This window comes from Pogona vitticeps, chromosome 12, assembly GCF_051106095.1.
Source record: "Pogona vitticeps strain Pit_001003342236 chromosome 12, PviZW2.1, whole genome shotgun sequence".
Lineage (NCBI taxonomy): Eukaryota > Metazoa > Chordata > Lepidosauria > Squamata > Agamidae > Pogona > Pogona vitticeps.
In genome coordinates, this window is record NC_135794.1 from 8,279,234 (window position 1) to 8,304,020 (window position 24,787).

General features: G+C 44.4%; 2 long non-coding RNA genes across 7 annotated transcripts; one reads left to right on the forward strand and one right to left on the reverse strand.

Moving 5' to 3' along the window:
- Nucleotides 1–1,032: 1,032 nt before the first annotated feature.
- LOC110091131 (uncharacterized) lies at nucleotides 1,033–16,196 on the forward strand. Of its 6 annotated transcripts, none has more exons than XR_013538955.1 (3): nucleotides 1,033–1,943; nucleotides 11,980–12,032; nucleotides 13,374–16,196. It is a non-coding gene; the product is annotated as an uncharacterized LOC110091131 (long non-coding RNA). The 6 variants fall into 6 exon arrangements; XR_013538956.1 differs by lacking the exon at nucleotides 13,374–16,196 and adding an exon at nucleotides 12,485–13,173; XR_002302438.3 differs by lacking the exon at nucleotides 1,033–1,943 and adding an exon at nucleotides 7,726–8,232.
- On the reverse strand, nucleotides 3,721–7,396 carry LOC140702408 (uncharacterized). The gene is made up of 3 exons (XR_012081558.2): nucleotides 7,298–7,396; nucleotides 6,663–6,818; nucleotides 3,721–4,602 (listed from the first exon to the last, which is right to left on the reverse strand). It is a non-coding gene; the product is annotated as an uncharacterized LOC140702408 (long non-coding RNA).
- Nucleotides 16,197–24,787: the final 8,591 nt, after the last annotated feature.

Genomic DNA, 24,787 nt, shown 5'->3' on the forward strand with positions numbered 1-24,787 from the left:
ACCTGCCGACTTTTTAAAGTGTCCAGCTTTCACACCCCCACATGGGGAGATGAGAAATAAATACAAGACGGTGGTTGCTCGTGGCCCTGGTCTCCAGTGACACATTCTTACACTTGATGAGCCTTCCTAATTCCTTCATTGCTGCCGTTCGGAGTCTCAGTCTTCTGGAACCTAGGCCTTTATATTAGAGCCGAAGCATACAGTGGGGTCTCTACTTAAGAACGTCTCTACTTAAGAACAATCCAACTTAAGAACAGCTCCATTTGCTAAATTTTGCTTCTACTTGAGAACAGAAATCCAAGATAAGAACAGGAAAAAAAACCTTTCCTGCTCTTTTTTTAACCTTATGTCATCTTAGGTTTAAAAAAAAAATTATCCCCCTAGTGGTAGAGTACATATTAACCAGCTTTGCATTAGTTCCTATGGGAACTAATGCTTCAATGTACGAACGCACCTCTACATAACAAAAAAAATCCAGAACGGATTAATTGGTTTTCAGTCCATTCCTATGGGAAATTTTGCTTCAACTTAAGAACGTTTCAACTTAAGAACACCATTCCAAAACGGATTAAGTTCTTAAGTAGAGGTTCCACTGTAGTTTCTATGGACGGAAAAGAGCAGATACGGATTAAATGGTTTTCAATGCATTCCTATGGGAAATGTAGATTCAACATAAGAACTTTTCAACTTGAGAACCACCTTCCAATACGGATTAAGTTCTTAAGTAGAGACCCCACTGTATCTGTTTGATGGAGGGACACATGAGCCATCGGAAGAGCATGTCTTGGTTGCTCTGTCTCGGATGAACCTCATTAAACTGACATATGCTCAGCAGCCAGCTATCTCGGTTATGGAGCATGCCAGTTCATCTACCTGGGGACATAACAAAGCATCCAGCGCTTCGCTCGGATTGGGAAACGCCTCCCTCCAGAGCTACAGCCCGGAGAACCTTTCCTCCATAAAACTGTGTCTGTGGGAAGGCAGGCGAGACAAATGTTACACCAACAAAAGAGTCAGGTGGCTGAATGGGAGAAGACTGTGGAATTAATTAGCTTCAACCACACCTTCCTTCTTCTGGATGGAATAATTAACACATCTGAGGGTGCATGCAAATGAGAGACCTCTTTTTTTTTTTCCTCCCTGCTTTAAAGGGCTTTCATTTTAAGTGAATTTAAAGGCCCAAACACACGCCAGGCGATGCTACTTCAAAGCTGGGCTTGACAGAGCAAATGCTTGGCCCATCTCCAGCTCAAACCAGGGCAGGTGTTCCAAGCGACTCTGCAGGCTAGATAGTTGGGGGCTGCCAAATGGCAAAAAGAGAGAAGAACTATAAGCACAGAAGCCTGGAGGTTGTCGTGACTGCTGGAGACCACTTTTTTTCCGTCAGCAGCACCATCATTCATAGTCCGTGACAGTCAGTCAGTGTTTCATCAATGAGGCTTAGAAGCCATTTCACTACATTTAGAAATCCTGCCTCTTTCTCTCTCTCCCTTTCTTTCTCAGCATTAGGCTAAAGCAAGTCACTTTGGTTGCAAAAGTTTCGAATTTCTGATTCAGTGCCTCTAGCTGTGCAGCAGAAGTGCAGGGATTCGCAGAGCAGCAGCGCTTTAACTTCTCCAAGAGTAGATCACCCCTTTTCTCATTAATTGGCACTTACAGTCTCAATAACTCATCCTGAGACCTTATAAGGAATAAAAAATGTTTCGTTTCCTTACAGATCAAGAGCAGACAAACATGACTGCTTTCAGCAACAGATGTCAACAGACTAAAGAGAAAGACAGAGCAACATGGAGTGTAGAAGCGGGGCCGTCTCTCAAGCACTGAAGAAACCGTGGGTGGATAGATTACTGAATAGATTGACAGTCCCCCACCCCAGAAGGCTCCCTCTCAACCAAACCTACTAAAGGCAGCGTGTGAACCATCATGAACCATCCATTTTTCAGGTTCGTGCCCATCTCATAGTCAACATAAAGATTATTGAGATAGGAAAGGACAGAATAGGATAGGATCATTAGTGCAGCATAGTGGTTAAGTGTAAGACGGAGACTTGGGAAATCCAGTCCCAGTTCTGACTCAGCTTTGGAACTCAATGGGTGACTTAAGGAAAGCCAGTTTCTTGGTGAGGTTCCACCTCTCTGGATTTATGTGACCCAAGTGGGAGAGATGGGAAGCATCAGTGCCTGCAGCTCCCAAGAAGAAAACTGGGATAGAGATGTCGCTAATAAAGAAAATGAATATATTCCCCAAGCTTTGGGGATTCTCCGCAGCTGTTCTAAGCATGGTTGTCGTCGTCCTTGTGCTCTTTTCAGGGTCTGCTCTCTAGGCCTCTCAGAGGGTGACCACTCTGGGGTCTCCAGCGACGCCTTCCCCTTCCCGGCCCGTGGCACAGCCAGACTCCACTCTGAGGAACCCAGCGGATGCACCCAAGCGGTCTCGATTACCTCTTTTTGTTATTGCTCTCGCAGCGTATTCTCCGCTGCATTAACCTGATAAAGCTGAGGTGCAGAAGAGATAAAATGTGACAGGTTCTAAATAGCTTTGTTCTACTGCTTGGTGTGCTCATTAGAGCAGGGTATAGATTTCTCCCCATCACACCGGGTATGTCTCTTTCCACCGACAGTTCCCTAACTCTTGATGAATCTGTAGCATCCTTTCCTCCACCTCCAGCCTTTAGATTTATTTTTTTTAACTATGCCCAAAGTTTAGACAAACACGCCTGGCTGGGAAATGAAGTGGCGCATCTGTTGCTTCTGATATGAGATCAAATGGGGTGAGGCAGATTTGGAGGGAATGAGGAGTTTCCAGCTGTCAGATTTGCTTTGGGGGAATTTTGTGTTTTATTCAGGGGGCTACGCCAACCACCCCTGCCCACACACCCCAGAAAGGCTTATGTGGAAACTCGAAACGGCCCTCTCTCCTCAAAAAGAGCCCCAAGCCTATTGGTGCCTGCAGGACTCCTCAAGATGGCTGTCCAGCCAGAAGCTCTTTAGTGTGTCGCAGAAGGTATGGCACCTCCATACCTAAGGGGTGCTTCCTGTGTGGGACAGAGGTCCCATAAGCTCCTCAAAATGCAGCCACTAGCAGGTGTTTCTTTTCCTGGCTGCATCTGCCCACCTTCTGATCCTGTCCCAGAAGGAATGGCTCCAGTGTGTTTGGTCCACCATACACAATGGACAAAGCAAGGACGACAAATTTGTTCCAATGTGTAGTTTGTGTGTGTGTTTTTAACAGATGCACACCTCCCAGAAAGAAACAGAAACAGAGCCAGCATCAGACATCAATGCCGTACTATTGCGACACATCCTTTTTAAGCTCTGTTCAGCCATTCTGAATGCATGTGTTTTCCACACACAACGAGGAGATCATGCTCACTCTGCCCCTCTCTGTTATCGCTTTCAAGATACAAAAGCAACCATTTGAAGAGGGGGAAGTTGCTGAGTATGTTTAAAGCTTCCAGGGCAAGCCCGAACACAGAGGGGAAAAAATTGTTCCAGGCTAACAAGGAAAGCCTCGTGAGATGGAACCGGTGCCCTAACGTCAGGCTCACCGTTTCATAGAATGAAGGCAGCCACAGAGGACCAGGGGGACATCATCCTCCTCTCGCTGCCTGGGGAGGATGCACGCTTGAAGAACCACATAGAGCTAAAAAGAAGATGCATTCAACCCTACGCTCATTTTTGAAAATGGGCAAAAAAAAACCTCACAAAAAAAACCACGAAGTGCATAAGCATGTTTTAGTTAAAAAGGGCATCATTTTTTAAGTACATCAATTTGAAAACATGCAAATATGTAGCCTCCCCATCTCCACTTCATTTAAGAAATAAATTGACAGAGGGACTGGTCAATGGCAAAAAGAAGGAGCAAACATGGCGAATCTGTTCATCTCCGCAATGGCGCCCCCACCCTTGTTTTTCTCCAACAGAGGGCACCCTTGTGTGGGTTGGATGCTTGGCGAATGATAATAAAGCTGATAAATATGTCCAGCCACGTTAGCAATGCCGAAGATAATAATTAAAATGGGAACTTTTCCTCTACTGAGGTGTGGGTTCAAGTAGTCTCAAGATGTTGAATTGAAAGAAGGGAGTTTTGTTTCAAGAGTAAAAGACAATGGCATCCAAAGGGTGCCGGCCCGTGTTTCAGCTCAAATGGCAAAGCCTTTTTTTATTGAGATCCAGAGATAAAGGTAATAAAATGCGTGCCATTTAGGCTGACACACAAATGAGTTCCAGAATGCATTGCCTTGCTGAAAAGCACTTACCGGCTGCCAGGGCTGCGAAGTACAGATGAGCAATAGGGAAGCCGGGTCTTACAATAATGATTTTCTTGCTGTGGATCTTTTCGGCGTCATCTTTCCTGATTGCCTTTTCCATAGGGGTGGCTAATGGGGTCACGCCTGGCTGGCGCAGGCTGTGTTCACGACAGCTCACAGCCCCATTGCAACAGCACATATTTCGTAGTGATCAGTGTATGAGTCCAGTTGCCCACTCAGCCTCCTGGAAGAACAGCCAGCTTGGGTGGCCTTGGGCAAGCTGCACAGTCCCAGGGCGCCCCAAGAAGGAGGGAATGGTAACCCACTTCTGAGTAGTCTCTGCCTGGAAAACTCTGAAAAGGAGTCACCATAGATCAGAAGTGACACAATAGCATGTGATTATGATCATTAGTACTTCATAACCTGCTGTGTACTGCTCACCTTACCTGCAGGTAGCAGCCTCGTGAAATGTCTTCAGACCTTGTTTTGACTCCACCCTGACTGGCCATGGTAGTCTTGCTGGCAGAAAGGAGTATAAATGATGCTCCCTCCCACTCGATTTGACTATGCAGTTGTATTTGTTGGCTTTTTGGTGTGGTCAGCCTGCACATATACTGGTCAGCCTGCACATCTGGTTCACTTCAGACTACTGTCTGCAACTCAGCCTTCCCCAAATTGTATGGTCTGGTCAGATTCTACTACTAAGAAAAATCTGATGGATCCACTAATGCAGTGGTCCCCAACCTTGGGCCTCCAGATGTTCTTGGACTACAACTCCTAGAAGCCTTCACCACCACCTCTGCTGGCCAAGATTTCTGGGAGTTGAAGTCCAAGAACATCTGGAGACCCAAAGTTGAGGACCACTGCGCTAATGTAGTAGAGTAAATGGCATGGCCACTGCTAGGGAGGCCAAACACTGGTCAGCTTTGTATGGGAAGGAGCAGTCTTTTAGATATTCATAGAATCATGGAATAAAATTGAGTTAGAAGGCCATCAAGTCCAACCCCCTGCCCAATGCAGGATTCCAAATCAAAGCAGATCTGACAGAGGGTTGTCCAATTTTCTCTTGAATGCCTCCAGCATTTGTGACCCTGTCCTATTTACAGATTTTTAAAAAACATTAAGAAACCAGGAGTTCAGAAGTCTTGAAGTTGCAGATGAACAGCTATCCACTGAGGCAACAAAGGGAGCAACAGGCATTCCAGCTGTAAATTCATACTTTTCCCCACTAAGCCATCTTTCTATTAAAATTGGAGGGGAGGTGAAGTGTATTTGGGCAGTGCATATGTGCTGCATCACTTTAAAGAATTAATGACCAGCTCTCAGCCAGATCTTTAACAGAAAAGCAAGCAAAAATTCCCCTTGTTGACTTCCTCCTGTCTCCTCCAGCTTCCGGGAGGAAGTTTTCATTTTGGCTTTTGTTTTGTTTTCTAAGTGATGCAGTGCATATGTGCAGCCTTAATACACTTACAAAAAAAATTGTTTTTCATTTCCTTGCCCCCTTCAGAACAGTCAAGGAAGTGTTAAGTTTACCCATCTCCTGAAGTGGCTCTCTTTTTAAGCTACTTCATAATACTCACAAATTGAACAGGAAGATTTGCTTTTGGTTCATTCCCCGTGATAGTACGAACTGGAAACAAACCGAAAAGATCAATGCTACCCACACCAAAAATGTAAAAGCCCCTGACAGGGACCAGAAAGGTGCAGGTCTTATTGCCGTCTTTAGGAGTGAACCCCTTCTGCACACCAAACGGGGCTAAATGCCTGTGCAGTCACCCCGAAAGCATCTTGTGGCGTGCTCACAAAAGCAAAATAAAATGTGCTAGTGTTAGAAGTGTTACCAGACTCTTTTGTTATTTTTGCTGCAACCGAGTAACACATCTATCTCCCTGGATTTTTATTTATTTATTTATTTATTTATTGAGGGATCACACATGCCAGGTTTTGCTTGGCTCTAAGCCAAGTTGCTTTAAAATGCAGGGAGCCTTTGTCTTCCCTCCGCTACGCATGGCTGCCCTTAATGACATCCAGAAAGTGTTATCTTTTTTGTGGCCTTGATCCCACTCATTTCTCGGTAGCTGGAACTAAAAAGGTGACTCCATTTTGTCATGTTGTGTTTTACAGTCGAGGCACACCAATGCCGGCTCTTGGCTGGCCAATTTGTCTAATAATATTAATAATCTTCATCTGTTTGACTTTCCTGAAATGCCTAATAATTTGATAACATGATATCCAATTACCCGCCTGACTAGTTATTGTAAATTAGTTCAAAATGCTTAGGCAGTTAGCTTGCAAAGTAATTGAATCACTTCTGATGTAAAGGAATGCAAAACACCAGCAATTATTTTAATTTCATCAGAACACATCAGTAAAGTGGAAAGATTGTTTGATCACACCTTTACCTAATACACACCTGGAGAAAAATGTCTCAAGGGTTTTTATTTCTTCTTTCCCAAAATGCAGGTGTCATGCATCTGTAAATGCTCATTTCTGTTCTTCTTTTTTTTAAGCTGTTCTTCTCATTCGGTCATGTTTGTTTATCTGTTTGAAATACGTTGATACCATTTTTCTGTCAAAAGACATCCAAAACTATGTGTGAGCCGGGTGTAGGGAGCAACCTTATATTCCACCAACTCAAGAATGGTTATTGAGATATCTAGATGAAGCTTGCTTTTAAATGGCAAATTAATAGAAAGAATTGCGGGAAAAGATGGCATGCAGCAGACAAATACCACGGGGGGGGGGGTGAGGGATTGGCTAATGTTTTTGTCTATGGGCATGTGGTAAAGCAGGTCCTGCTTGATATTTATTGTTGCCATTTTTACTTGCTGCAGTCTTCTTGGGTCTACAGGCAGGCAGGCAGGCAGGCATCCCCTGAAAATAAGCGCTAATGCATTTTTGGAGTAAAAATTAATACAGTGTTGCCTCTCTTGACGATGTTAATTCATTCAAGCGAAATCCCTGTAGAGCGAAAACATCATCAAACAAAATAAAAAACCCATTGAACCGCATCGAAAACCGTTCAATGCGTTCCAATGGGCTGAATACCTGCTCGTCCAGCGAAGATCCTCCATAAGGCGGCCATTTTTGGTGCCAGTAAAGCGAGGAATCCGTCCTAGAAAACAGTGGGGGGGGGGGATTTTCTTCAGCCGGCGGCCATTTTGAAACCCAATGACCAGCTGTTTACTGATCATCGTAAAGCAAAAATCGGTTCCCGAAGCAGGGAACTGATCATCGTTAAACAAAAAAAAACCATTTAAACCATCGTTTTGCGATCGCAAAAGTGATCGCAAAAACCTCATCATACAGCGATTTCCTTGTTAAGCGAGGCAATCGTTAAGCAAGGCACCACTGTATAAGACCCTGTCTTATTTTCAGGGAAACACAGTAGGTAGGTAGGTAGGTAGGCAGGCAGGCAGGCAGGCAGGCAGGCAGGCAAGCAGGCAGACAGACAGACAGCCAGATGACCAGGCTGGTAGCACATGCAGATATATTGCCAACTTAGTAACAATTACAATTAATTACAAACGAAGTAAAAATGTATAGCCTTTTAAAGCCCATTCAGCCAGGCCTCCGGAGCCTGAAAGCAGGTAAGCCCGGACAGGTGGGCAAAGAAGGAAAATTCTAGAGTGTTTGACACCATTGTTTCCCCAACTGGCATCTTTTTCTCTCTCCAGGGACTTTCCCTGGCTACTTCCAGTGTGGCTCTCAGAAGGGAAAACGCACGATAGAAAGGAAACGAGACGCCAACCCAAAAGAAAAAAGCAGATCGAGAGGGGCCCCCCTCAGCCATGGCTTGGAGCACCTGCCGAGGGTGTCTCCTGAAGCGACGGCATTTGTGGTGGGGTCTGTTGTGGCAGTTCAGGTTGCTGCTGCCGTTGCCCCTGCTTGGGCGGAAAGTCCACCACCGTGCCAGGTTGGAGGGTGGATCGCCCGAAAAGACCCCTCAAGACTGGCACCAGGGACGCCACGAGGGGCCACAGGTCAAGCCGGGGTGGGCGGACTGGTGACACGGAGAGAAGGAGGGCTGGTGAACCCGAGGACCTTGGGAGGTTTCGGACGACGACTCCCACGGCCCCTTTTGACCATCGGCCATCCGGGCTGGGGATTCTGGGAGTGGTCGTCCGAAATCTCTGGCGTGCCGAAGGATGGCCACCCCTGGCTTAAGGCTAAGGTGTTCAACCTGTCCCGGCTGTTTAAGCTCTGGGAGGGACTAAGGGGAGCTCAAGGTCAGCCCGAGACATTTTGCTGAGGTCTCAGTCCACATACTGCTGAAGCATAACCATAGCAAAGCAATAAGAAAAAAAATTACATTTATTCTTTCAGGAAATCTGTTCATGAACAGGAGAAAGTAGAGAGGACAAATGAATACAGACAGGGTCACAGAAGCCTGAAAAGCTGGCTCCCGTACGAGGGTGAGGGTATACTGGTAGCCATAATGGAGACGAGACACTGTGTTTGAACGCCCTTCTCTCCAAAAAAGAACAAGCACTAATTAGTTTCCTTAATGAAACGGTGGAGCTAAACTCCTCTATTGTTTGGAGCCGCATAGCGCCAGGTTATTTTTTTTTTTTAAAAAAGGCAAACTTCAAACTGGAAAGGAAGAGCCATAGCACTAAACTCTGATCCTGTACGAGGTGACGCAAACGCTAGCCTGTGGGGTGAAATCCTGCACCCCAGGTGGCAAACTAGCTTATGGGATGCAGGACCCGAAGGTCTCAAGAGAGGGGTCCAGCCATGGGGCTCAAGAGGAACAGCAGGTCCCTCCTGTAGTGACCCCCTTCTTCCTTCAAACTGAGGTTCTAAGGATGATTACATATATGACTGAGTTATGAGGATCCCTTCACATAGAAATCTAGCCTGTCAGGCATGCCGTCTTCGCCATGACATGCTAGTTGTCTTAGGTGACGGTCCTGGGTCCTCCGCCCTTGACTAGATGAGCATTCAGTTCTGAGAGGGAAAGAAAAAAAGAAAGTTTGAACGGGTATAACCCACAAGTTTCGGAGTGCCACAAAGGAAGCCGAGACTGATGTGGGAGGAGGGCGGCCATTTTGGTGTCCGTGGACCTGAACTCTTTAGGCATGAAGCAGGGAACTGGCGTCTAATTTTATATTATTGTAGTTGTTCAAAAGAAGTACACTGTTAGCAGGAACAGGATTTTGATTCCTCCCTTGCCTTCTTGCCCACATCTCTCCTTCAGCCTCACAAATTCAGGCCCTCTTTCTCTGGGCCATTGGAGATGGGGAGGTGGAAACTGCCTTGCACTGTTCATTAAGTTCTTTTTTAAATATATATATATATAAAATTTAAAAGTGGGGCATGGGTGGTAGGAGAGCCTTTACTCAGCATGTATCCCAGATCATTGCTTTCTACAAGTTTTACCTCAGACAACCCCCCCCCCCCAAAAAAAATCCCACCCTGGTTTGACTCTGTGTACAGAAAATGACCAGGCTGAGGGAAAATGGGTGGGAGCCAATTATTCCAGGAAAGAACAACGGAGGAGGTACCATATAGTTCCCCATCCGCTTGGCACCCGTTTTGAGGTTGAAAAATTAGGAAGTGGAAGACCGGACATGTTGAAAGAGCAGACCTGGGGACAAGAAACCAAGATGGCTGCCATTGGCGGCCTGTTGTCTGGACCGTAGAAAACCAGGCTAAAGAAAACCCACCAAAAGAAATCTGCAGGCAGTAAGAAAGAAGAAGTCTAAAGGGGAAAAGGAGTCATCCGGGAAAACCTGCATAAAGACTTTGGAAAGGGAAGCCAGTCAGAGTGCCCGTGGGGTCCGCATTGTGGGCACCATATCAGACGTACACTTGCAAGTCTTGAGTTCAAGTCCTTGTTCTGCAAGGGGTACTTTTATGTACAATCAGTATCTCTAAGGCCAACCACCCTCCCACACAAGTTTGTTGACTGGATAAAGCAGAAACATAGTATATATGATCTTTCTATGCTCCTCGGCGGAAGGCTACATAATGTATAAACAAACAAAATAGTTCTATAGATAGCATCATTGTGCAGTTGAATCACTGCCTAATGATGGACTTTGTGGTATCTGAGTAGAGGAGCGTGTTTCTAGTTACTGCTCTGTTCTTGTTTGGGAAAGGAAGTACTGTAGCTTCCTGGCTGGGGCATCCTCAAAATCATTCATAAAATATGGATGTATGGGCGCTCACCCCCTGGTCTATGCGCTCATAGTGTCGAGATTAGACTACTGTAATGCGCTCTACGTGGGGCTGTCCATCAGATTGATGCAGAAGCTACAAATGGTCCAGAACACGGCCGCCAGACTATTCACTGGGGTGAAAAACTATCACATTTCCCCCACTCTGGTGGCCTTACGCTGGTTGCCCATTTGTTTCTGCATTGACTTCGATGTATTAATGCTTACATGTGGTTTAGGACCTCGATACCTAACAGTGTGTCTGCTCCCACCTAACTCTACTCATATCACTCAATCTAGCCAGGCTGGGAGGCTGACGGGCTTGACCCCGAGAAATGCCCAGAAGGAGAAAGCTAGAAACCGGGCCTTCTTGGTGGTGGCCCCTCACCTCTGGAACATCTTGCTTCCTGAGATCCTCCTGGGATCCACACTGGGAGTTTTTAAGAACAAGCTGAAGACTTGGTTCTTCTGGCAGGCCTTCCCCCCTTCCATCACTTAGTTCCCTGTGTTTTCCCATCTTGGACTTTGCGTACTTCTCTTTTTTGTTTGGATATTGTCTGTTTTAATTCTCGTTTTATATACCTCGGACTGTAAGCCACCCAGAGTAGATTCGTTTGAATCTAGGTGGATGGAGTAAAAGCCGAATAAATAAATAAATAATAAATAAATACAATAAAAGTAGTAAGAAATGTATGTTGCTCTTTGCCGCCATAGTGGTAAATCAGTTTCTCCTGTCAAAACAGTTCTGGATCTTGGGGTGTTCATCACAGAATCCCACTTTAAAATATTTAAATGCAGCAATCAAACAAGCCAGCTACTAGCCTCGTTGGGCTCTGTGCATGTACTGGGGAGACAGCAGCTTGTCTTTTGCCTCAGGCAGCCAAATTACTTGGGAGGTCTTCTGAACATGATTCTGGCAGCAATCAGATATTTGAGGTTGTTTCACAAAGACCCTGTTTCTTCATTCTCATGTCCATTCATTCATTGCTATGTCCACCTTTGTGAGCCATGATTTTGTATCTATCTCTGCATGGTCTAGAGGGGCGGGGTAAAAATCAAATAAATAAATAAATAAATAAATAAAATAAAAGTTCTTGGGAAAGTGGGAAGAACAACAATAAGTTATATAACTTTCTTAAAGTCTGTAAGTCACTCTGCTTCGGTGAGGGTTCAGAAGATCTGGTCTGGACAATATCCCTATCTAAGCACTGGTGCAACATGACAATACTTCTGCTTTGAAGTTCCAGATTGGTTAGCATTTCACACCTCCCTTGCTTTGCCCCAGACATTTAGGGAATAAGGTGCCAGTCGGAAGCAGCTCTGGAAAGGAATGATTTAAGAGATTTTTCACCCTAGCAGTCTTCTGTGACTGAGCAGAGCCCACTGCAAACAGCTTTGATTGTTTAATGGAAAACAGTAATGAGCAACAGAGCAGGTATGGGGTAAATGGAGGAAGAAGAGTAAAGTGGGTTGAAAATGGAAGCTCCAGCATCAGAGAAGCTATGAAAGGGAGAGTGGAGGGGAGTGTGACCAAGCTAAGAAAATAACTTGAAATCATTCTCTTTGCAGGCTGAACTGTAACAAGAGATACCCTAATGAGTCCTGAAGGGCATAACACAAAGGTGAGTCACCAGCATCTTTTTCAAAAATCCATCAAAAGGGTCAGGGTCGACATACACAGAAAGACCCTCTTATCCACAGGATCGGTATCCACTGATTCACTTATCTATGGTCTGAAAATATTAAAAGAAAAATCCTAGAAATATGTATTCCTAAAGATGAGGTTACCAGGACTGGCCACTAGTGGAACCCAAAGATCATGCTATGTATAGCACTTGCTATTAAAATAGCGTTTGCAATAATTCATATTTTTCAGTGGGGGCGGGTCCCTGGAAATGATCCCCATGGATGCAGAGGTCCTACTGTATAGGGCTGACCCTACCATCTGACAGGGTGTGGCTGCTCATTCAGGCGGCAGACATTCCATCTGTAGGATATCAGGATATTTGGGAATAGCTGATGGTTGGAGAAAAGTCAGTAAAATACCTTACCATACCTTCCTTCCTTTCTCCAGATCACTTTTTGCAAAGGCATTGGAAACTCTAAAAGACCTTGAAGAATACAACTACACCCCTGGAAGTGATCTGCCACAAGCAGCTTCCCTAATTTCTCTAATTAGATATTATGTAACTTCTCCCATCCAATCTATATTCTGTCACCTTAGCCAGCTCAGCAAGGACACCCAAAGATCTGTCTGTTAAGACAATGTGTTTGTTTAACAGTAACACCACAAGGCATGGCTCCAAACTCAGCATGACGAGTACCATGGAAGGACTGCTGGATGCCTATTGCTATTGTGCCAAACTTTCTTTCAACCAGCTGTAGGGTGTTGGAGTGGGTTGGGGTTGGGGTTGTGGAATGGAAGTTGATGTCCCTCATCAGTGCCTGTCATGTGATTCCACCATGAGTCAATAAATAGCATTTTGTTCTAACAATTAAACTGGCTAGCAATATCACAATATTGTGCCCCCATGATCCTGACAGCTTCCCAGGCTGAAGCTGGTGGATCAGATTAGACAATATGCAGTTTAGCATTTATGTAGAATACATTTCCCTGAAGAAGTGGAATCCATCTGCTTGTGATAGCATACGGCTTTCCTTGCTTATACATTTTGTGTTTCGTGTGCTTTGTTTTTGATTGGTCATCGGAAGGTCAACACAATCTTACTTTGTAAGTCTGATCACTGAGGCAGTGAGGAAATCCTGAGGCTGATGATTTCTTCATTGTAATCAACATGGAACAGAGAGGAAGTTTGACCCGCCAATGCTTTGGGCTTCAATTCTCAGAAACCCCCATCAGTTTAACCAATGATATGGGATTGTAGAAGTAGTACCCCAGCTAGTTATTAGGTGACAAGGCAATCTGATGGAGAGAAATAATGGATAAACATTTCTGTTTTCAGCCACTGTTGGTGAGCTTCCTGAAAGCATCTAATTGACAATGTCTGGAGAAAAGAAGCTAGAGAAGAGGGTGTGATCCAGCAGCATTCTTGTGTTCTTGTGCCATGAAAACATCAATAATAATCAGTGAAATCAGCAGATTAATACAGTGGTCTCTATATCTTAATGAAAATTCTATCTCCACAACAACAACTGCGGCATCAAGAAGGTATAGCAGAATGCAGCAAACTGCATCAATAACTTGCAGTAGTTATTTAATAAATAATTCCTAGTACATGTTGCTGATCTTCATCAGAAGACCCCCTGAATCCATCTTGCCTTTCCACCTGTGGTTGTTGGATTATATTTCCCATCATCATGGGCATTGGCCGTATTAGCTGGAGTTGATAACATTGGAGCCCAACAGCATCTGGAGGGTTGTAGCCTCCCCACTCCCACAAAATAACATGTGCTGAGAAAAAAATGAAACCCTTTTGCTAGAACTCTGCACATAAGGTTTACACAATTTACTAATTGACAAAGTGCCAAGGTGCATCCTGGGAGCACCAAGTCCCATGGCAGAGGCATGCCTTGCCCCCTTGATCAAGTAGCCACAATTAGCCATGGCGCGTTACTCAAATCTTAGATAAACACCAAAAGGATTCTGGATCTTATGTCCCAAATGGGAAAATATGCTCAACATATTACTTAGACATGTTCTAGCTTCTCTTGATAAGACATCTTAAAAGAAGGTATTCCTCTTAATATGATGTACACCATGACCCCCTTATCTACGGGATCAGTATCCACTGATTCATTTATCCACAGTCCGAAGATACTAAAAATATTAAAAGAAAAATCCTAGAAATATACTATGTTTCTAAAGATGAAGTTACCAGAACATGATTAGTTTTAAACCAAGAGTCTGCTTTTCAACTGTATTCTGATAATCATATCTTAATTTCAAAAATGATTTGCCTATAGCCAGAACATTATGAGGGATAAATATAAGTTCTTTACCAAGCAATTCTGCAGTTGAGCAAGAAACTAATAGTTGATTACAAATATTTTACTCTAGATTAAAATTAATTTTAAAATTGAGGTTATCCCCCAAAATGGTGAAAAATAGCAGTGACACTTGTCTTATAGAAAAGCAAATTTGTATCCAAGGATCCCAAAATAAAATTTCAGAGTAGATTTAACAGGAAGCTTTTTAGCCATCCATTTCACCCCTCTGTTTAGTTATCCATTAACGAAAAATGTGGAGGGAAGTCCTTTTTGCCACAAACCTATATGAATTATAGAGTGGTTTGGGGAGACAGGTTGTTCATCTGGAAAAATTGAAGTACTGCAAAATTTAACTTAGCTGTGGCAAATTCACCCATATGGACCACATCTTCCACTCTGCTGGGCTAACCTCATCTGTAATCATTAACAATCTTGTATATTGCTAGTCAGGTAGAGAGAAGGGTCTTGTCACCCTTGTTTCAATTCATTATCCAGTTTAATTGCATTTTCTAAAGGTGGTTGTATAGGGGAAAGCCATTAAGCAAAACAAGCGCAGTAGAAGGGTTTCTTCCTCCCTCTCTGCTTACACTTGCATTCACCTCTGTTGTTGCTTGGTTGTTAAGTCCTGTCCGACTCTTCGTGACCCCATGGACCAGAGCATGCCAGGCCCTCCTGTCTTCCACTGCCTCCCGGAGTTGGGTCAAATTCATGTTGGTAGCTTCGATGACAATGTCCAACCATCTCCTCCTCTGTCGGCCCCTTCTCCTCTTGTCCTCACATTTTCCCAACATCAGGGACTTTTCCAGGGAGTCTTCTCTTCTCATGAGATGGCCAAAGTATTGGAGCTTCAGCTTCAGGATCTGTCCTTCCAGTGAACACGCAGGGTTGATTTCATTCAGAATGGATAGGTTTGTTCTCCTTGCAGTCCAGGGGACTCTCAAGAGTCTCCTCCGGCACCACAATTCAAAAGCATCAATTCTTTGGTGGCCAGCCTTCTTTATGCTCCACCTCTCACTTCCATACATCGCTATTGGAAAAAACATAGGTTTGACTATGCGGACTTTTGTCGGCAAGGTGATGTATTTGGTTTTTAAGATGTTGTCTAGATTTGTCATTGCTTTCCTCCCAAGAAGCAGGCGTCTTTTAATTTCGTGGCTGCTGTGATCATGGAGCCCAAGAAAGGAAAATCTGTTACTGCCTCCATATCTTCCCCTTCGATTTGCCAGGAGGTGATGGGGCCAGTGGCCATGATCTTGGTTTGATGTTGAGCTCCAGACCATTTTTTGCATTCTCCTCTTTCACCCTCATTACAATGTTCCTTAATTCCTCCTCACTTTCTGCCATCAGAGTGGCATCATCTGCATATTGGAGGTTGTTGATATTTCTTCTGGCAATCTTGATTCCGGCTTGGGATTCCTCCAGTCCAGCCTTTCGCATGATGTATTCTGCATATAAGTTGAATAAGCAGAGAGACAATATACAGCCTTGTTATATTCCTTTCCCAATTTTGAACCAATCAATTGTTCCATATCCAGTTCTAGCTGTTGCTTCCTGTCCCACATATAGATTTCTCAGGAGATACATAAGGTGATCAAGCACTTTCATTTCTTTAATAACTTGCCATAGTTTGTTGTGGTCAACACAGTCAAAGGCTTCTGCATAGTCAACAAAACAGACGTAGATGTTTTTCTGGAACTCTCTGGCTTTCTCCATAATCCAGCACATGTTAGCAATTTGGTCTCTAGTTCGTCTGCCCTTTCAAAATCCAGCTTGTACTTCTGAGAGTTCTTGGTTCACATACTGCTGAAGCCTACCTTGTAGGATTTTGAGCACAACCATAGCAAAATAATGAGAAAAAATACATTTATTCTTTTAGGAAATCTGTTGATGAATAGGAGAAAGAGAGACGACAAAAGAGTACAGACATGGTCACAGAAGCCTGAAAAGCTGGCTCCCATACAAGGGTGAGGGTATACTGGTAGCCATAATGGACACTGTGTTTGAACACCCTTCTCTCCAAAAAAAAAGCAAGGACTAACTAGTTTCCTTAATGAAACTGTGGAGCTAAACTCCACTATTGTCTGGAGCTGCATAGCGCCAGGTCAATTTTTTTAAGGCAAACTTCAAACCGGAAAGGAAGTGCCATAGCACTAAACTCTGCTCCTTGTACGAGGTGACCCAAAATGACCTGAAGAGTTTGAGAAGGGCAAAACGATGCAGAAACCCTTGAAGGAATGACTGCATGTACCTGTATATAGTGAGATAAGCGGAATGTCGCATGGATGTTGAGAGTGTTTCCACTAAGATTTAAAGGGTTCCCCTTGACAATTTTTGTCCAGTCATGTTCGACTCTAGGGGGCGGCGCTCATCCCGCTCTTCAAGCCATAGAGCCAGCGTTTGTCCGAAGACAATCTTTCCGTGGTCACATGGCCAGTGTGATTTAGACACGGAACGCTGTTTACCTTCCCACCACTAAGATTAGTGACTAGGAATTTAATGAGGTACTGATACCCCCATTAGAAAACTCTTTGGAACAGTAAAGAATGGTCAAGGTACCTAAGCCAATTGGCTTTCCTCTATCTCTCCATCCCTGCAGTCACTTGTTACGGGATTGGTGTTTTTAATTTCATAATCCACTATCTGTGTAGGCTCTTCACTTGATCTGAAATGTAATAAAGATCAAATAATCAAGGTACAACTCTGACAATGGAAGATATGAACATAATCCATCATTTTGTTGTCGTGTCCCTCCTGCTTCAGGGGGCAGAATCGTATGCAAGAGTAGGGAAATAGAGTGGTAGCTCAGTGTGATCTCTGACTTTCAGTAGCAAAGGCTATTGATCTCCTCATAGGAATGACAAACAGAGTGTTGGTTTACATCAGTGGTTCCCAACTTTGGGCAACCCAGGTGTTCTTGGACTACAACTCCCAGAAGCCCTGGCCAGCACAGCTGGTGGAGAAGACTTCTGAAAATTGCAGTCCAAGAACACCTGGGTTGGCCAATGCTGGAACCACTAACTTATACCACAAGGTATGCAAAACCAAACTCTGCAAGTTCAAAAAGAATCCAACTGCTCATACAATGGAGCACAGCATAAGCAGCAGGATCCAGAAGGATTGTCTCTTTTGACTCTCAGTACTTTCTCTCTTTTTTTAATTAAAAAGGTTAATATACAAAGAAAACACTGGAGATAAGTTCTAGTCAAATGCAACCTCGTTTCTAGGATGACAGAAAGCAGTACCAAAGGTAGCATTACTATGGCAGACTATAGAGCTTGCAGAGTCTTGACAGTGTGGCCTGCAGAGTTCCAATTGGCATCCATGGGGGAGAGGAAGGCCATTGTTTCTCGAAGAAGTAAACAAGAGATAATAGATACCTTGCCAAGAACCCGTTGAAAGCCAATCATTTCAACATCACGGGAGTGACAGGGAGATTGCTAGCCTCCATACCTTTTGACAAAAGCCACTGGAGATATAATTAATCTATTTTTCTTAACCATCTTATGTAACTTATCATTTCTCTTCTCTCTGAGAAAACTGGCTGTTCGAAGGAGGAAGGGTCTAGGTGGGGAACTTCATCTGGTGTTTTTGTGTGTGTGCAGATTCCCACGAAGGGCATAATCTACTGGGAAGGTCTTCTGAGCCACTGCCTCTGAAAATAAACCAAGGTGCCTTGCTCCCACTTCTTCCTGCATGGGGCTGGGATTTAACAAAGAGGACCAAGAAATATAGGTTAAGCCTCCATCGCTAGACATTTCAGACAACTGGACTGAACTGTTGGATTCTGGCACCACCTAGTGCCCTCTCGAACTCTCCCTGCCAACATTGCCATTTCAGTGCTTCTGGACTGGAGGTGTTCATGCATATGCTGAATAGAAAACACAATCATCACTATAAATCATAATCGTAATGTGAATAATTGTGCCTGGTTTGAAAACTAAGTTAGGTACACACGGGCATGTGGTTTGAGGATATGCAAGGAAGCTCCAAGTTGTGCATTATGATAGACCACCTGTTTTACCCACAAAAAAGAGTGTGCATAAACTGGACAGTTTTCTCAGAGCTCAGGAAAATTCTCTTTTATGGACTACAGCTCCCAGAATCCCCAGTCACCATGGCCATGGAAGTTGTACTCCAAAAGGGGATCCTTCCAAGCTGGAATAAATTCTAGTCTGGGTCTCTCCCTTCAGTCTATTCCCATGTGTGGGCTAGCTCTGCCCTCCCTCACTGACATGTTGTCAGTGGTGTAGTGGTTATAATGTTGTGTTAAGACAGAAGCAAGTTTGGTTCAAATCCATATATTTGGCTGTGAGATTCACTAGGTCACTGGTTCTTAACCTTGGATTACTCAGGAGTTTTGGACTGCAACTCCCAGAAGCCTTCACCACCAACTGTGCTGGCTGGGGTTTCTGGGAGTTGCAGTTCAAAAACATCCGAGTAACAAAGGTTAAGAACCACTGCACTAGGTGATTCAGCGCCAATCACTTTCTGGGTCTGACCCACCTCATAGGGTGGTTGTGAGGATAGGTTGCAAGGGAAGACGGCCCTCTCTGCTGCCTTGGACTCATGCGAGGAAATGTGGGACATAAAACTGTAACTATCATTGTTGCCATCGTTGTCAATGTCATCATCATGATCATAGCTGGATGCCTTAAACTAGTATCAACTGATTATATATGCAGACAAACCCAAGTTGCAAAGATCGTATTTCCGTAGCTGGCAAAATTTTATGGATTACTTGCGTGTTTTCCTCCATATTTATACATTTCAAACCCCTCCAGTTTTAGAAAACAAAAACTGCAGTACTCTGCTGGGACAAGCAAGTTATCATGGATAAAACAGATTTGAATGAGCTGGATATCATCATCATCATCATCTTAGAACTGCAGAGCTGGAAGGGACCCTTTGGATCATTGAGTCCCACCCCTGTCAAGGAGGAGCAGGGGGGATCGAATTCAAAACCTTTGGCTCCCCAGCCAGATACCTAAACCACTGAGCTATCCAGCATTCTTTCCCTCACAGGGAAAAGTTTCTACTTTTCTGAATCTAATTCAGGAACAGAAGGGTGTGATATAACTGTATGTTGAGTGTAGATGAGTGTTCCAACATTGCAGACATTCAAGAGAAAGCCTGACAGCCATCTGTCTGATATACTTGAATTTGCATTCCTGCATTAAGCAGAAGGTTGGACTTAATGGCCTTATTGGCCCCTTCTAAAATTCTGCGATTCCACAACTCTCTGTTGAGCTGCATCTCCCATCAGCTCTTGATAGGAGACCCAACGGAAAGAGAAGCTGGAAGCTGGAAGCCTACCAACTCCCAGCTCTGCAGTCAGATACTTAAAACACTGGTCTATCCAACAGTTCTTGGTTATACTTCTAGATAAACAACAAACAAATCATATAAAAATTGGAGTGCCATCAACAATCAACTTCATAAATACAAAAAGCACACATTAAGAGGAAAAAAATTAAAAGAAGATGGAAAGAGATGAGCTCTGGAACATAAGTGTGACTTCAGCATCTAATGGCATGCCATCTCAAATGCATCATTCAACCCAAGGGGAAATAGCAAGTCCATGAAGGACAAGGTTACTCATGGCTGAGCAAGGAGGGCTAGACCTTGTTCATCCCTAATGAGTGGAAGCATCTTGGGTGGGGAACAGCTGAGGGCTGTTGCCTTCACCCTCCTGCCTGCGAACTTTCAAAACATCTGGTTGTCTATTATATAGAAATGGGGATACTACATTTATAGGAGTCTTTGTTCCGATCTTAGGTCTCCTTTGTTTCTTATGCATTTGTCTCTAATGCCTGACCTCAGCTTGACTTGCATTGTTGGGGAAAAGAGAAGAGGGAGGGAGACAAAGCTTTTGCTCTCCCTTTCCCGAGAACCTCCTTATTCATTTTCTGGAACGAGATTTCCTTGGCAGTGAAATTAGGTCAACATGCTGTCCTCATTCCTTACAAACACTGAAAGCCGCCTTAGAATGACTCAGACCTTCTTCTTTGGAGTCGTCACCCCCTTCCCTGCCTGCCCCCCCCCCGACCAAGCCCAGTATCCCTAAGGGTTCTGCTTACATGCCAGCAAACATTGCCTCTTGCATGCTATAGACTCCAGTCCAATCCTAAATTGTCCTCACTGTGTCCTTTGTAGCCCCTTCTTCTGTTCCTGTTGTGTTGAGCGAAGACGCTGGGACTGCTGAATAGAAAACACTTCGCAGATTGGACTGCGAAGTCCAGAAACCCCCATGGCTGTGTTGGTTGGTAGTTGTAGTCCACAAAAATGAACTTCACAAGCTCAGGATGGGGCATAAAATGAGAGGAACATTTAGGAGTATGCTAAATCCAGGAGCAAAATAATGTAAAGTCTGGGCAGTGACCCTTCCTACCAGCATGTAGAAAACCAGGAGCCAAATTACTGACAAGGCACAAAAATTAAAAGTCATCCAAAACAGAACCTTTGATACTAACGAATGTATTTCCATCTAAGCTTCCATTATTACATCCCATCTCTTCACTCTGAAATATATTTGTTAGTCTTAAAGATGCTGTAGGCTTGTATTTTTTTTATATATCGATTGCAGCAGAAGCCAGGTGGCTGCCTCTCTGAAAATGGGCGACATAGTTAGAGTTGTATTTACACAACACAGGGATTCTGTGCCAACAACCACTCAGGCTTAATGAAGCCTCTGATTTGCTTACATGTTCAAGCCATGAGGCAGAGGCTAAACTGACCCGAAACAGGATCAACGAGAATTTGCAAGATCATATTCGGAGCTCCACCCCATTTCCAGCCTGTCCGAGGTTCTCATTAAACCATAACAGCAAAGCTGTTCGTTGTGGAAGCAGACAAGGGTCAGGGCTCCAGAGAGGAAAGAAAAAACAAAAATACAGTGCCACCTGGCAGTGATGTTACAAAAACAAACCAAAATCCAGAGAGCAAGCTTTTTGTCCTTCTCCAACATTAGTCTCAGCTTTGTGTCACGTGGACATGGAATATAGGACCACTCACTGTCACAGGTGCAAGGGACGTTGAGCAAAATCTCTGTAAGATCCAGGAGTGGCCCACAAAATCCCCTTGGCTAAGTTCAAATACTAAGTTCAGCATTTGCAAGCTTTTTCTGCATCTGCTCAGAAAACAATGTTTCTGTCCTCTCCTCTTTTGGAATCCGTTCTGTGCAATGAACACCAACGGTGCCTTATTCACATTTTTTCATATTCCACCCTCGAGTTGCAGTTTCTAAAAGTAGCTCTGGAGATCAACTTGGAATTTCAACCTCATCCATCCCAAAACAAACTCACTTGAAAATCAGGACGTCCTTCGTCTTTTTTTTTTTTTTACAAGAATTTACCAAAACTTGCAAACCAGCAAAAATCTTCATAGTTAGGAAAAGAAGAATTGGGGTTTTTTTTAAACAAAACAGACTGTGAAATAAACTGGAACTGCTAGATTTGTAAACCCAAGATAAGGACTTTGAGACGTTAATGATTCAAGGCATGGCTTTGAAACCCTGTGTCGTCGGGGATGCAGCCACGTCTATGGTCTTATCCAGACTCAGCTTATCCGGATAGTGAGAAAGTGCCACCACCTCTTTCCCAGGGTTTGTCCCTTGTCCTCATTGAAGAATCCATGATGTGTAGAGGTTTGCATCCCGATGGGGCTAGGGCTTCACTGAGCAAGCAAGAGGCAGCCCCTGGCTCTGCTCCTGCCTCCCAGAGGTGCTTAGGTCAAAGTAACAAAAGGTGAGTTGAAAGAGGGAGAGGAAAGCAATGGGGCGGCGGGGGGGGGGGAGAGGCAGGCAGCACTGAGGAAGAGGAGCAAAGCAAAGTGGATGAAGACTCTCAAAGATCCTGCCACCAGTGGTGACGGGGCAGCAGGGGGTAGCCTCTTCTGCAGAGTTCTAACCAACCAGCATGGTTTCCGCGCTGGTGCCACAGTTGGATTGCACAACCAGGGGAAATTGCCATAATGGGGCACATTCACTGCTAGGGATCTTGGACGAAAGCAAAGCATGAACAAAAACAAAAGTAAAGCAAAGTGTGCTTCTTATATACCACCCCACTGTGCATAAAACACTCCCTGGGCGGTTTACAATTTGGCGATGCAGGCTACACAGTACCCCCTTCCCACCAGCAAGGTGGGTACTCAGTTTACCAACCTAGGGAAAGTTGGAAGACTGAGTGAACCTTGAGCCGGCTACTTGCGATTGAACCCAGGTCTTGAACAGAAGTTTGGGTGAGAGACTGCAGTTCTAACCATGGCATCATGAGGTCCTTGGAAAAGTCCAGAAAAAAGGATGCTGTTGATTTTTGAGCTTTTATTGTCCCCCCCCCCCCCCAAGCAAGACCCTGTTAAAAGGGAAAAACTCTTCCTTAACAAATTTAAACCTTAACCCAGGAGAGGACAAAGAAGGTTGCAAATTAGCCAATTTTACCCCCGAACAGAAAATTACAAGCTTTAGCAGGAAAAATATCAGTGACTATCAATAACTAACCAGGCGCAATATGGAGAACAAAATGCTCTATATCTGGATGAGAGCTCAATTACTACCAGTTCCCTAATGAATTTCACATGTCTTGAAGAGGAAATCTTTTTGATAGGAATGTATCAAAACTCACACTTTTCCTCATATATGGAATGGGAAGAATTGGTGCTTTTAAAATGTTGACTGCAGACGAAGGCGTAACTGATGGATCCTCACCTCTGTTGAAAATGAAAGAGATGTGGCTTATATTTGCAGAAAACCACCAGAAGAATTTATCCCAATACAGAACTGTATTAAAATGTTGCAGTATGTCTTCATTTGAGGCCAATGGACTATCCTTTCCTTTTCACTATATTGTAAATTATTAAGGGCTTGGGTGGGCCAGTATCCAGAACACATACCAACACCCTGTTTTCTATTTTCACCATCTCCTGGCTCTATAACAATACAATTTCCACCTTGCACTCTAATACATACAAAAACCTCATAAGCTTGGGGGTTTCAACCTTTGATCCTCCAGATGTCTGGGGCTTCAACTTCCAGAAACCCCAGCCAACATCGCCAATAGTAAAGCATTTGGGAAACAGAAGTCCAAAGGCTCTTATCCTTTTTACCGCAGGTGTGCAGCTGTGACAGTGTGGCTTAAGTCTAGCCATGGAATGGGTTCATGGCCTAGAAGAGATTCAAACCAGGAATTTCCTGATCCATGTCTAAGCCTTATCTCTACTGTGCTGCACCCACTCCCTTTAAATATATCAGTGAGGGCAGAATACATTTTTCTTCTGATTTGGACAGCAATTTCATCCTGCAATGGGGGATGGGGGTGTCAATTCTGAAAGAGTTCTGCATTGGGGGATTTCCCCCATGCATGCAGAAATCTTCCATTTGTCGGTGTGTGGTCTCCCTTTGCTTCCCAAAGCAATTGGCAGATTTCCACCTGGATTTACTATGAGACAGAATACGACAATAACACCCCATCAAAAAGCTCTTTCTTTGTTCCCACAACTTCTTCTGATAGCTCACAGCATGCCAGCAGACTTTGCTCAAGGGTCTACGAGACATTTGACTTTGTTGCTCGTTTAATATCGAAGTTATCCATCATCACAACTGTGACAATAAAGGGATAACGTGAGAGCTGGTCCTATCACTAGGTCGGCTGCAGCCATCACCTCCAGGGGTGCAACGAGGGAGGCCATGTGCTACTTCCCACCCATCCTTGCAGAGCCCGTGCCTTTCCAGAGAGCTGCACTGCTTCCCGCTGCTCTCCAGAGGCAAATGTCGGCTTCAGCAAACACCACTGCCCTGCTGCCCAAGGAAGAAGGAAGCCACAGCTATGGTGGCAGAGGCAGAGAGAGATATACGTGCCTCGCATTACGATGTTAATTCGTTCCAGCAAAATCACTGTAGAACGAAAACATTGTAAAGCGATTTTTAAAAGCCCATAGAAACTCACCGTCCAGTGAAGATCTTCCATACCACGGCCATTTTCGCTGCCGGTGCAGCGAGGAATCCGCCCCAGAAAACAGCGGGCGGCCATTTTTTTTGCCTGGCGGCCATTTTGAACCCGCCGATCAGCTGTGCGAAAATCGTCGTTTTGCGATGATCGGTTAGCAAAGCAGGGAACCGATCATCGCAAACCGAAAAAAAAACCCATAGGAAACATTGTTTTGCGATCGCTTTTGTGATCGCAAACACTTCGTCGTTATGCGATTTTGACATAAAACAAAGTGCTTGTCTTGCGAGGCACCACTGTATATTTATCCATGGGTGCCACTCTTCTGCCATCTTGATAGGGCGACTCATGTCTCTTTCTACTTTCAACATCTTGCTGGCCTCAAAGAGTCCTCGGACCAGGCACTGTGGGAAGGATCGCTTCGAAAATGACTGGCACCCGCCATTTTCCACAGTGCCTGGCCCAATGCCCCCAAGAAAAAGACTCCTATA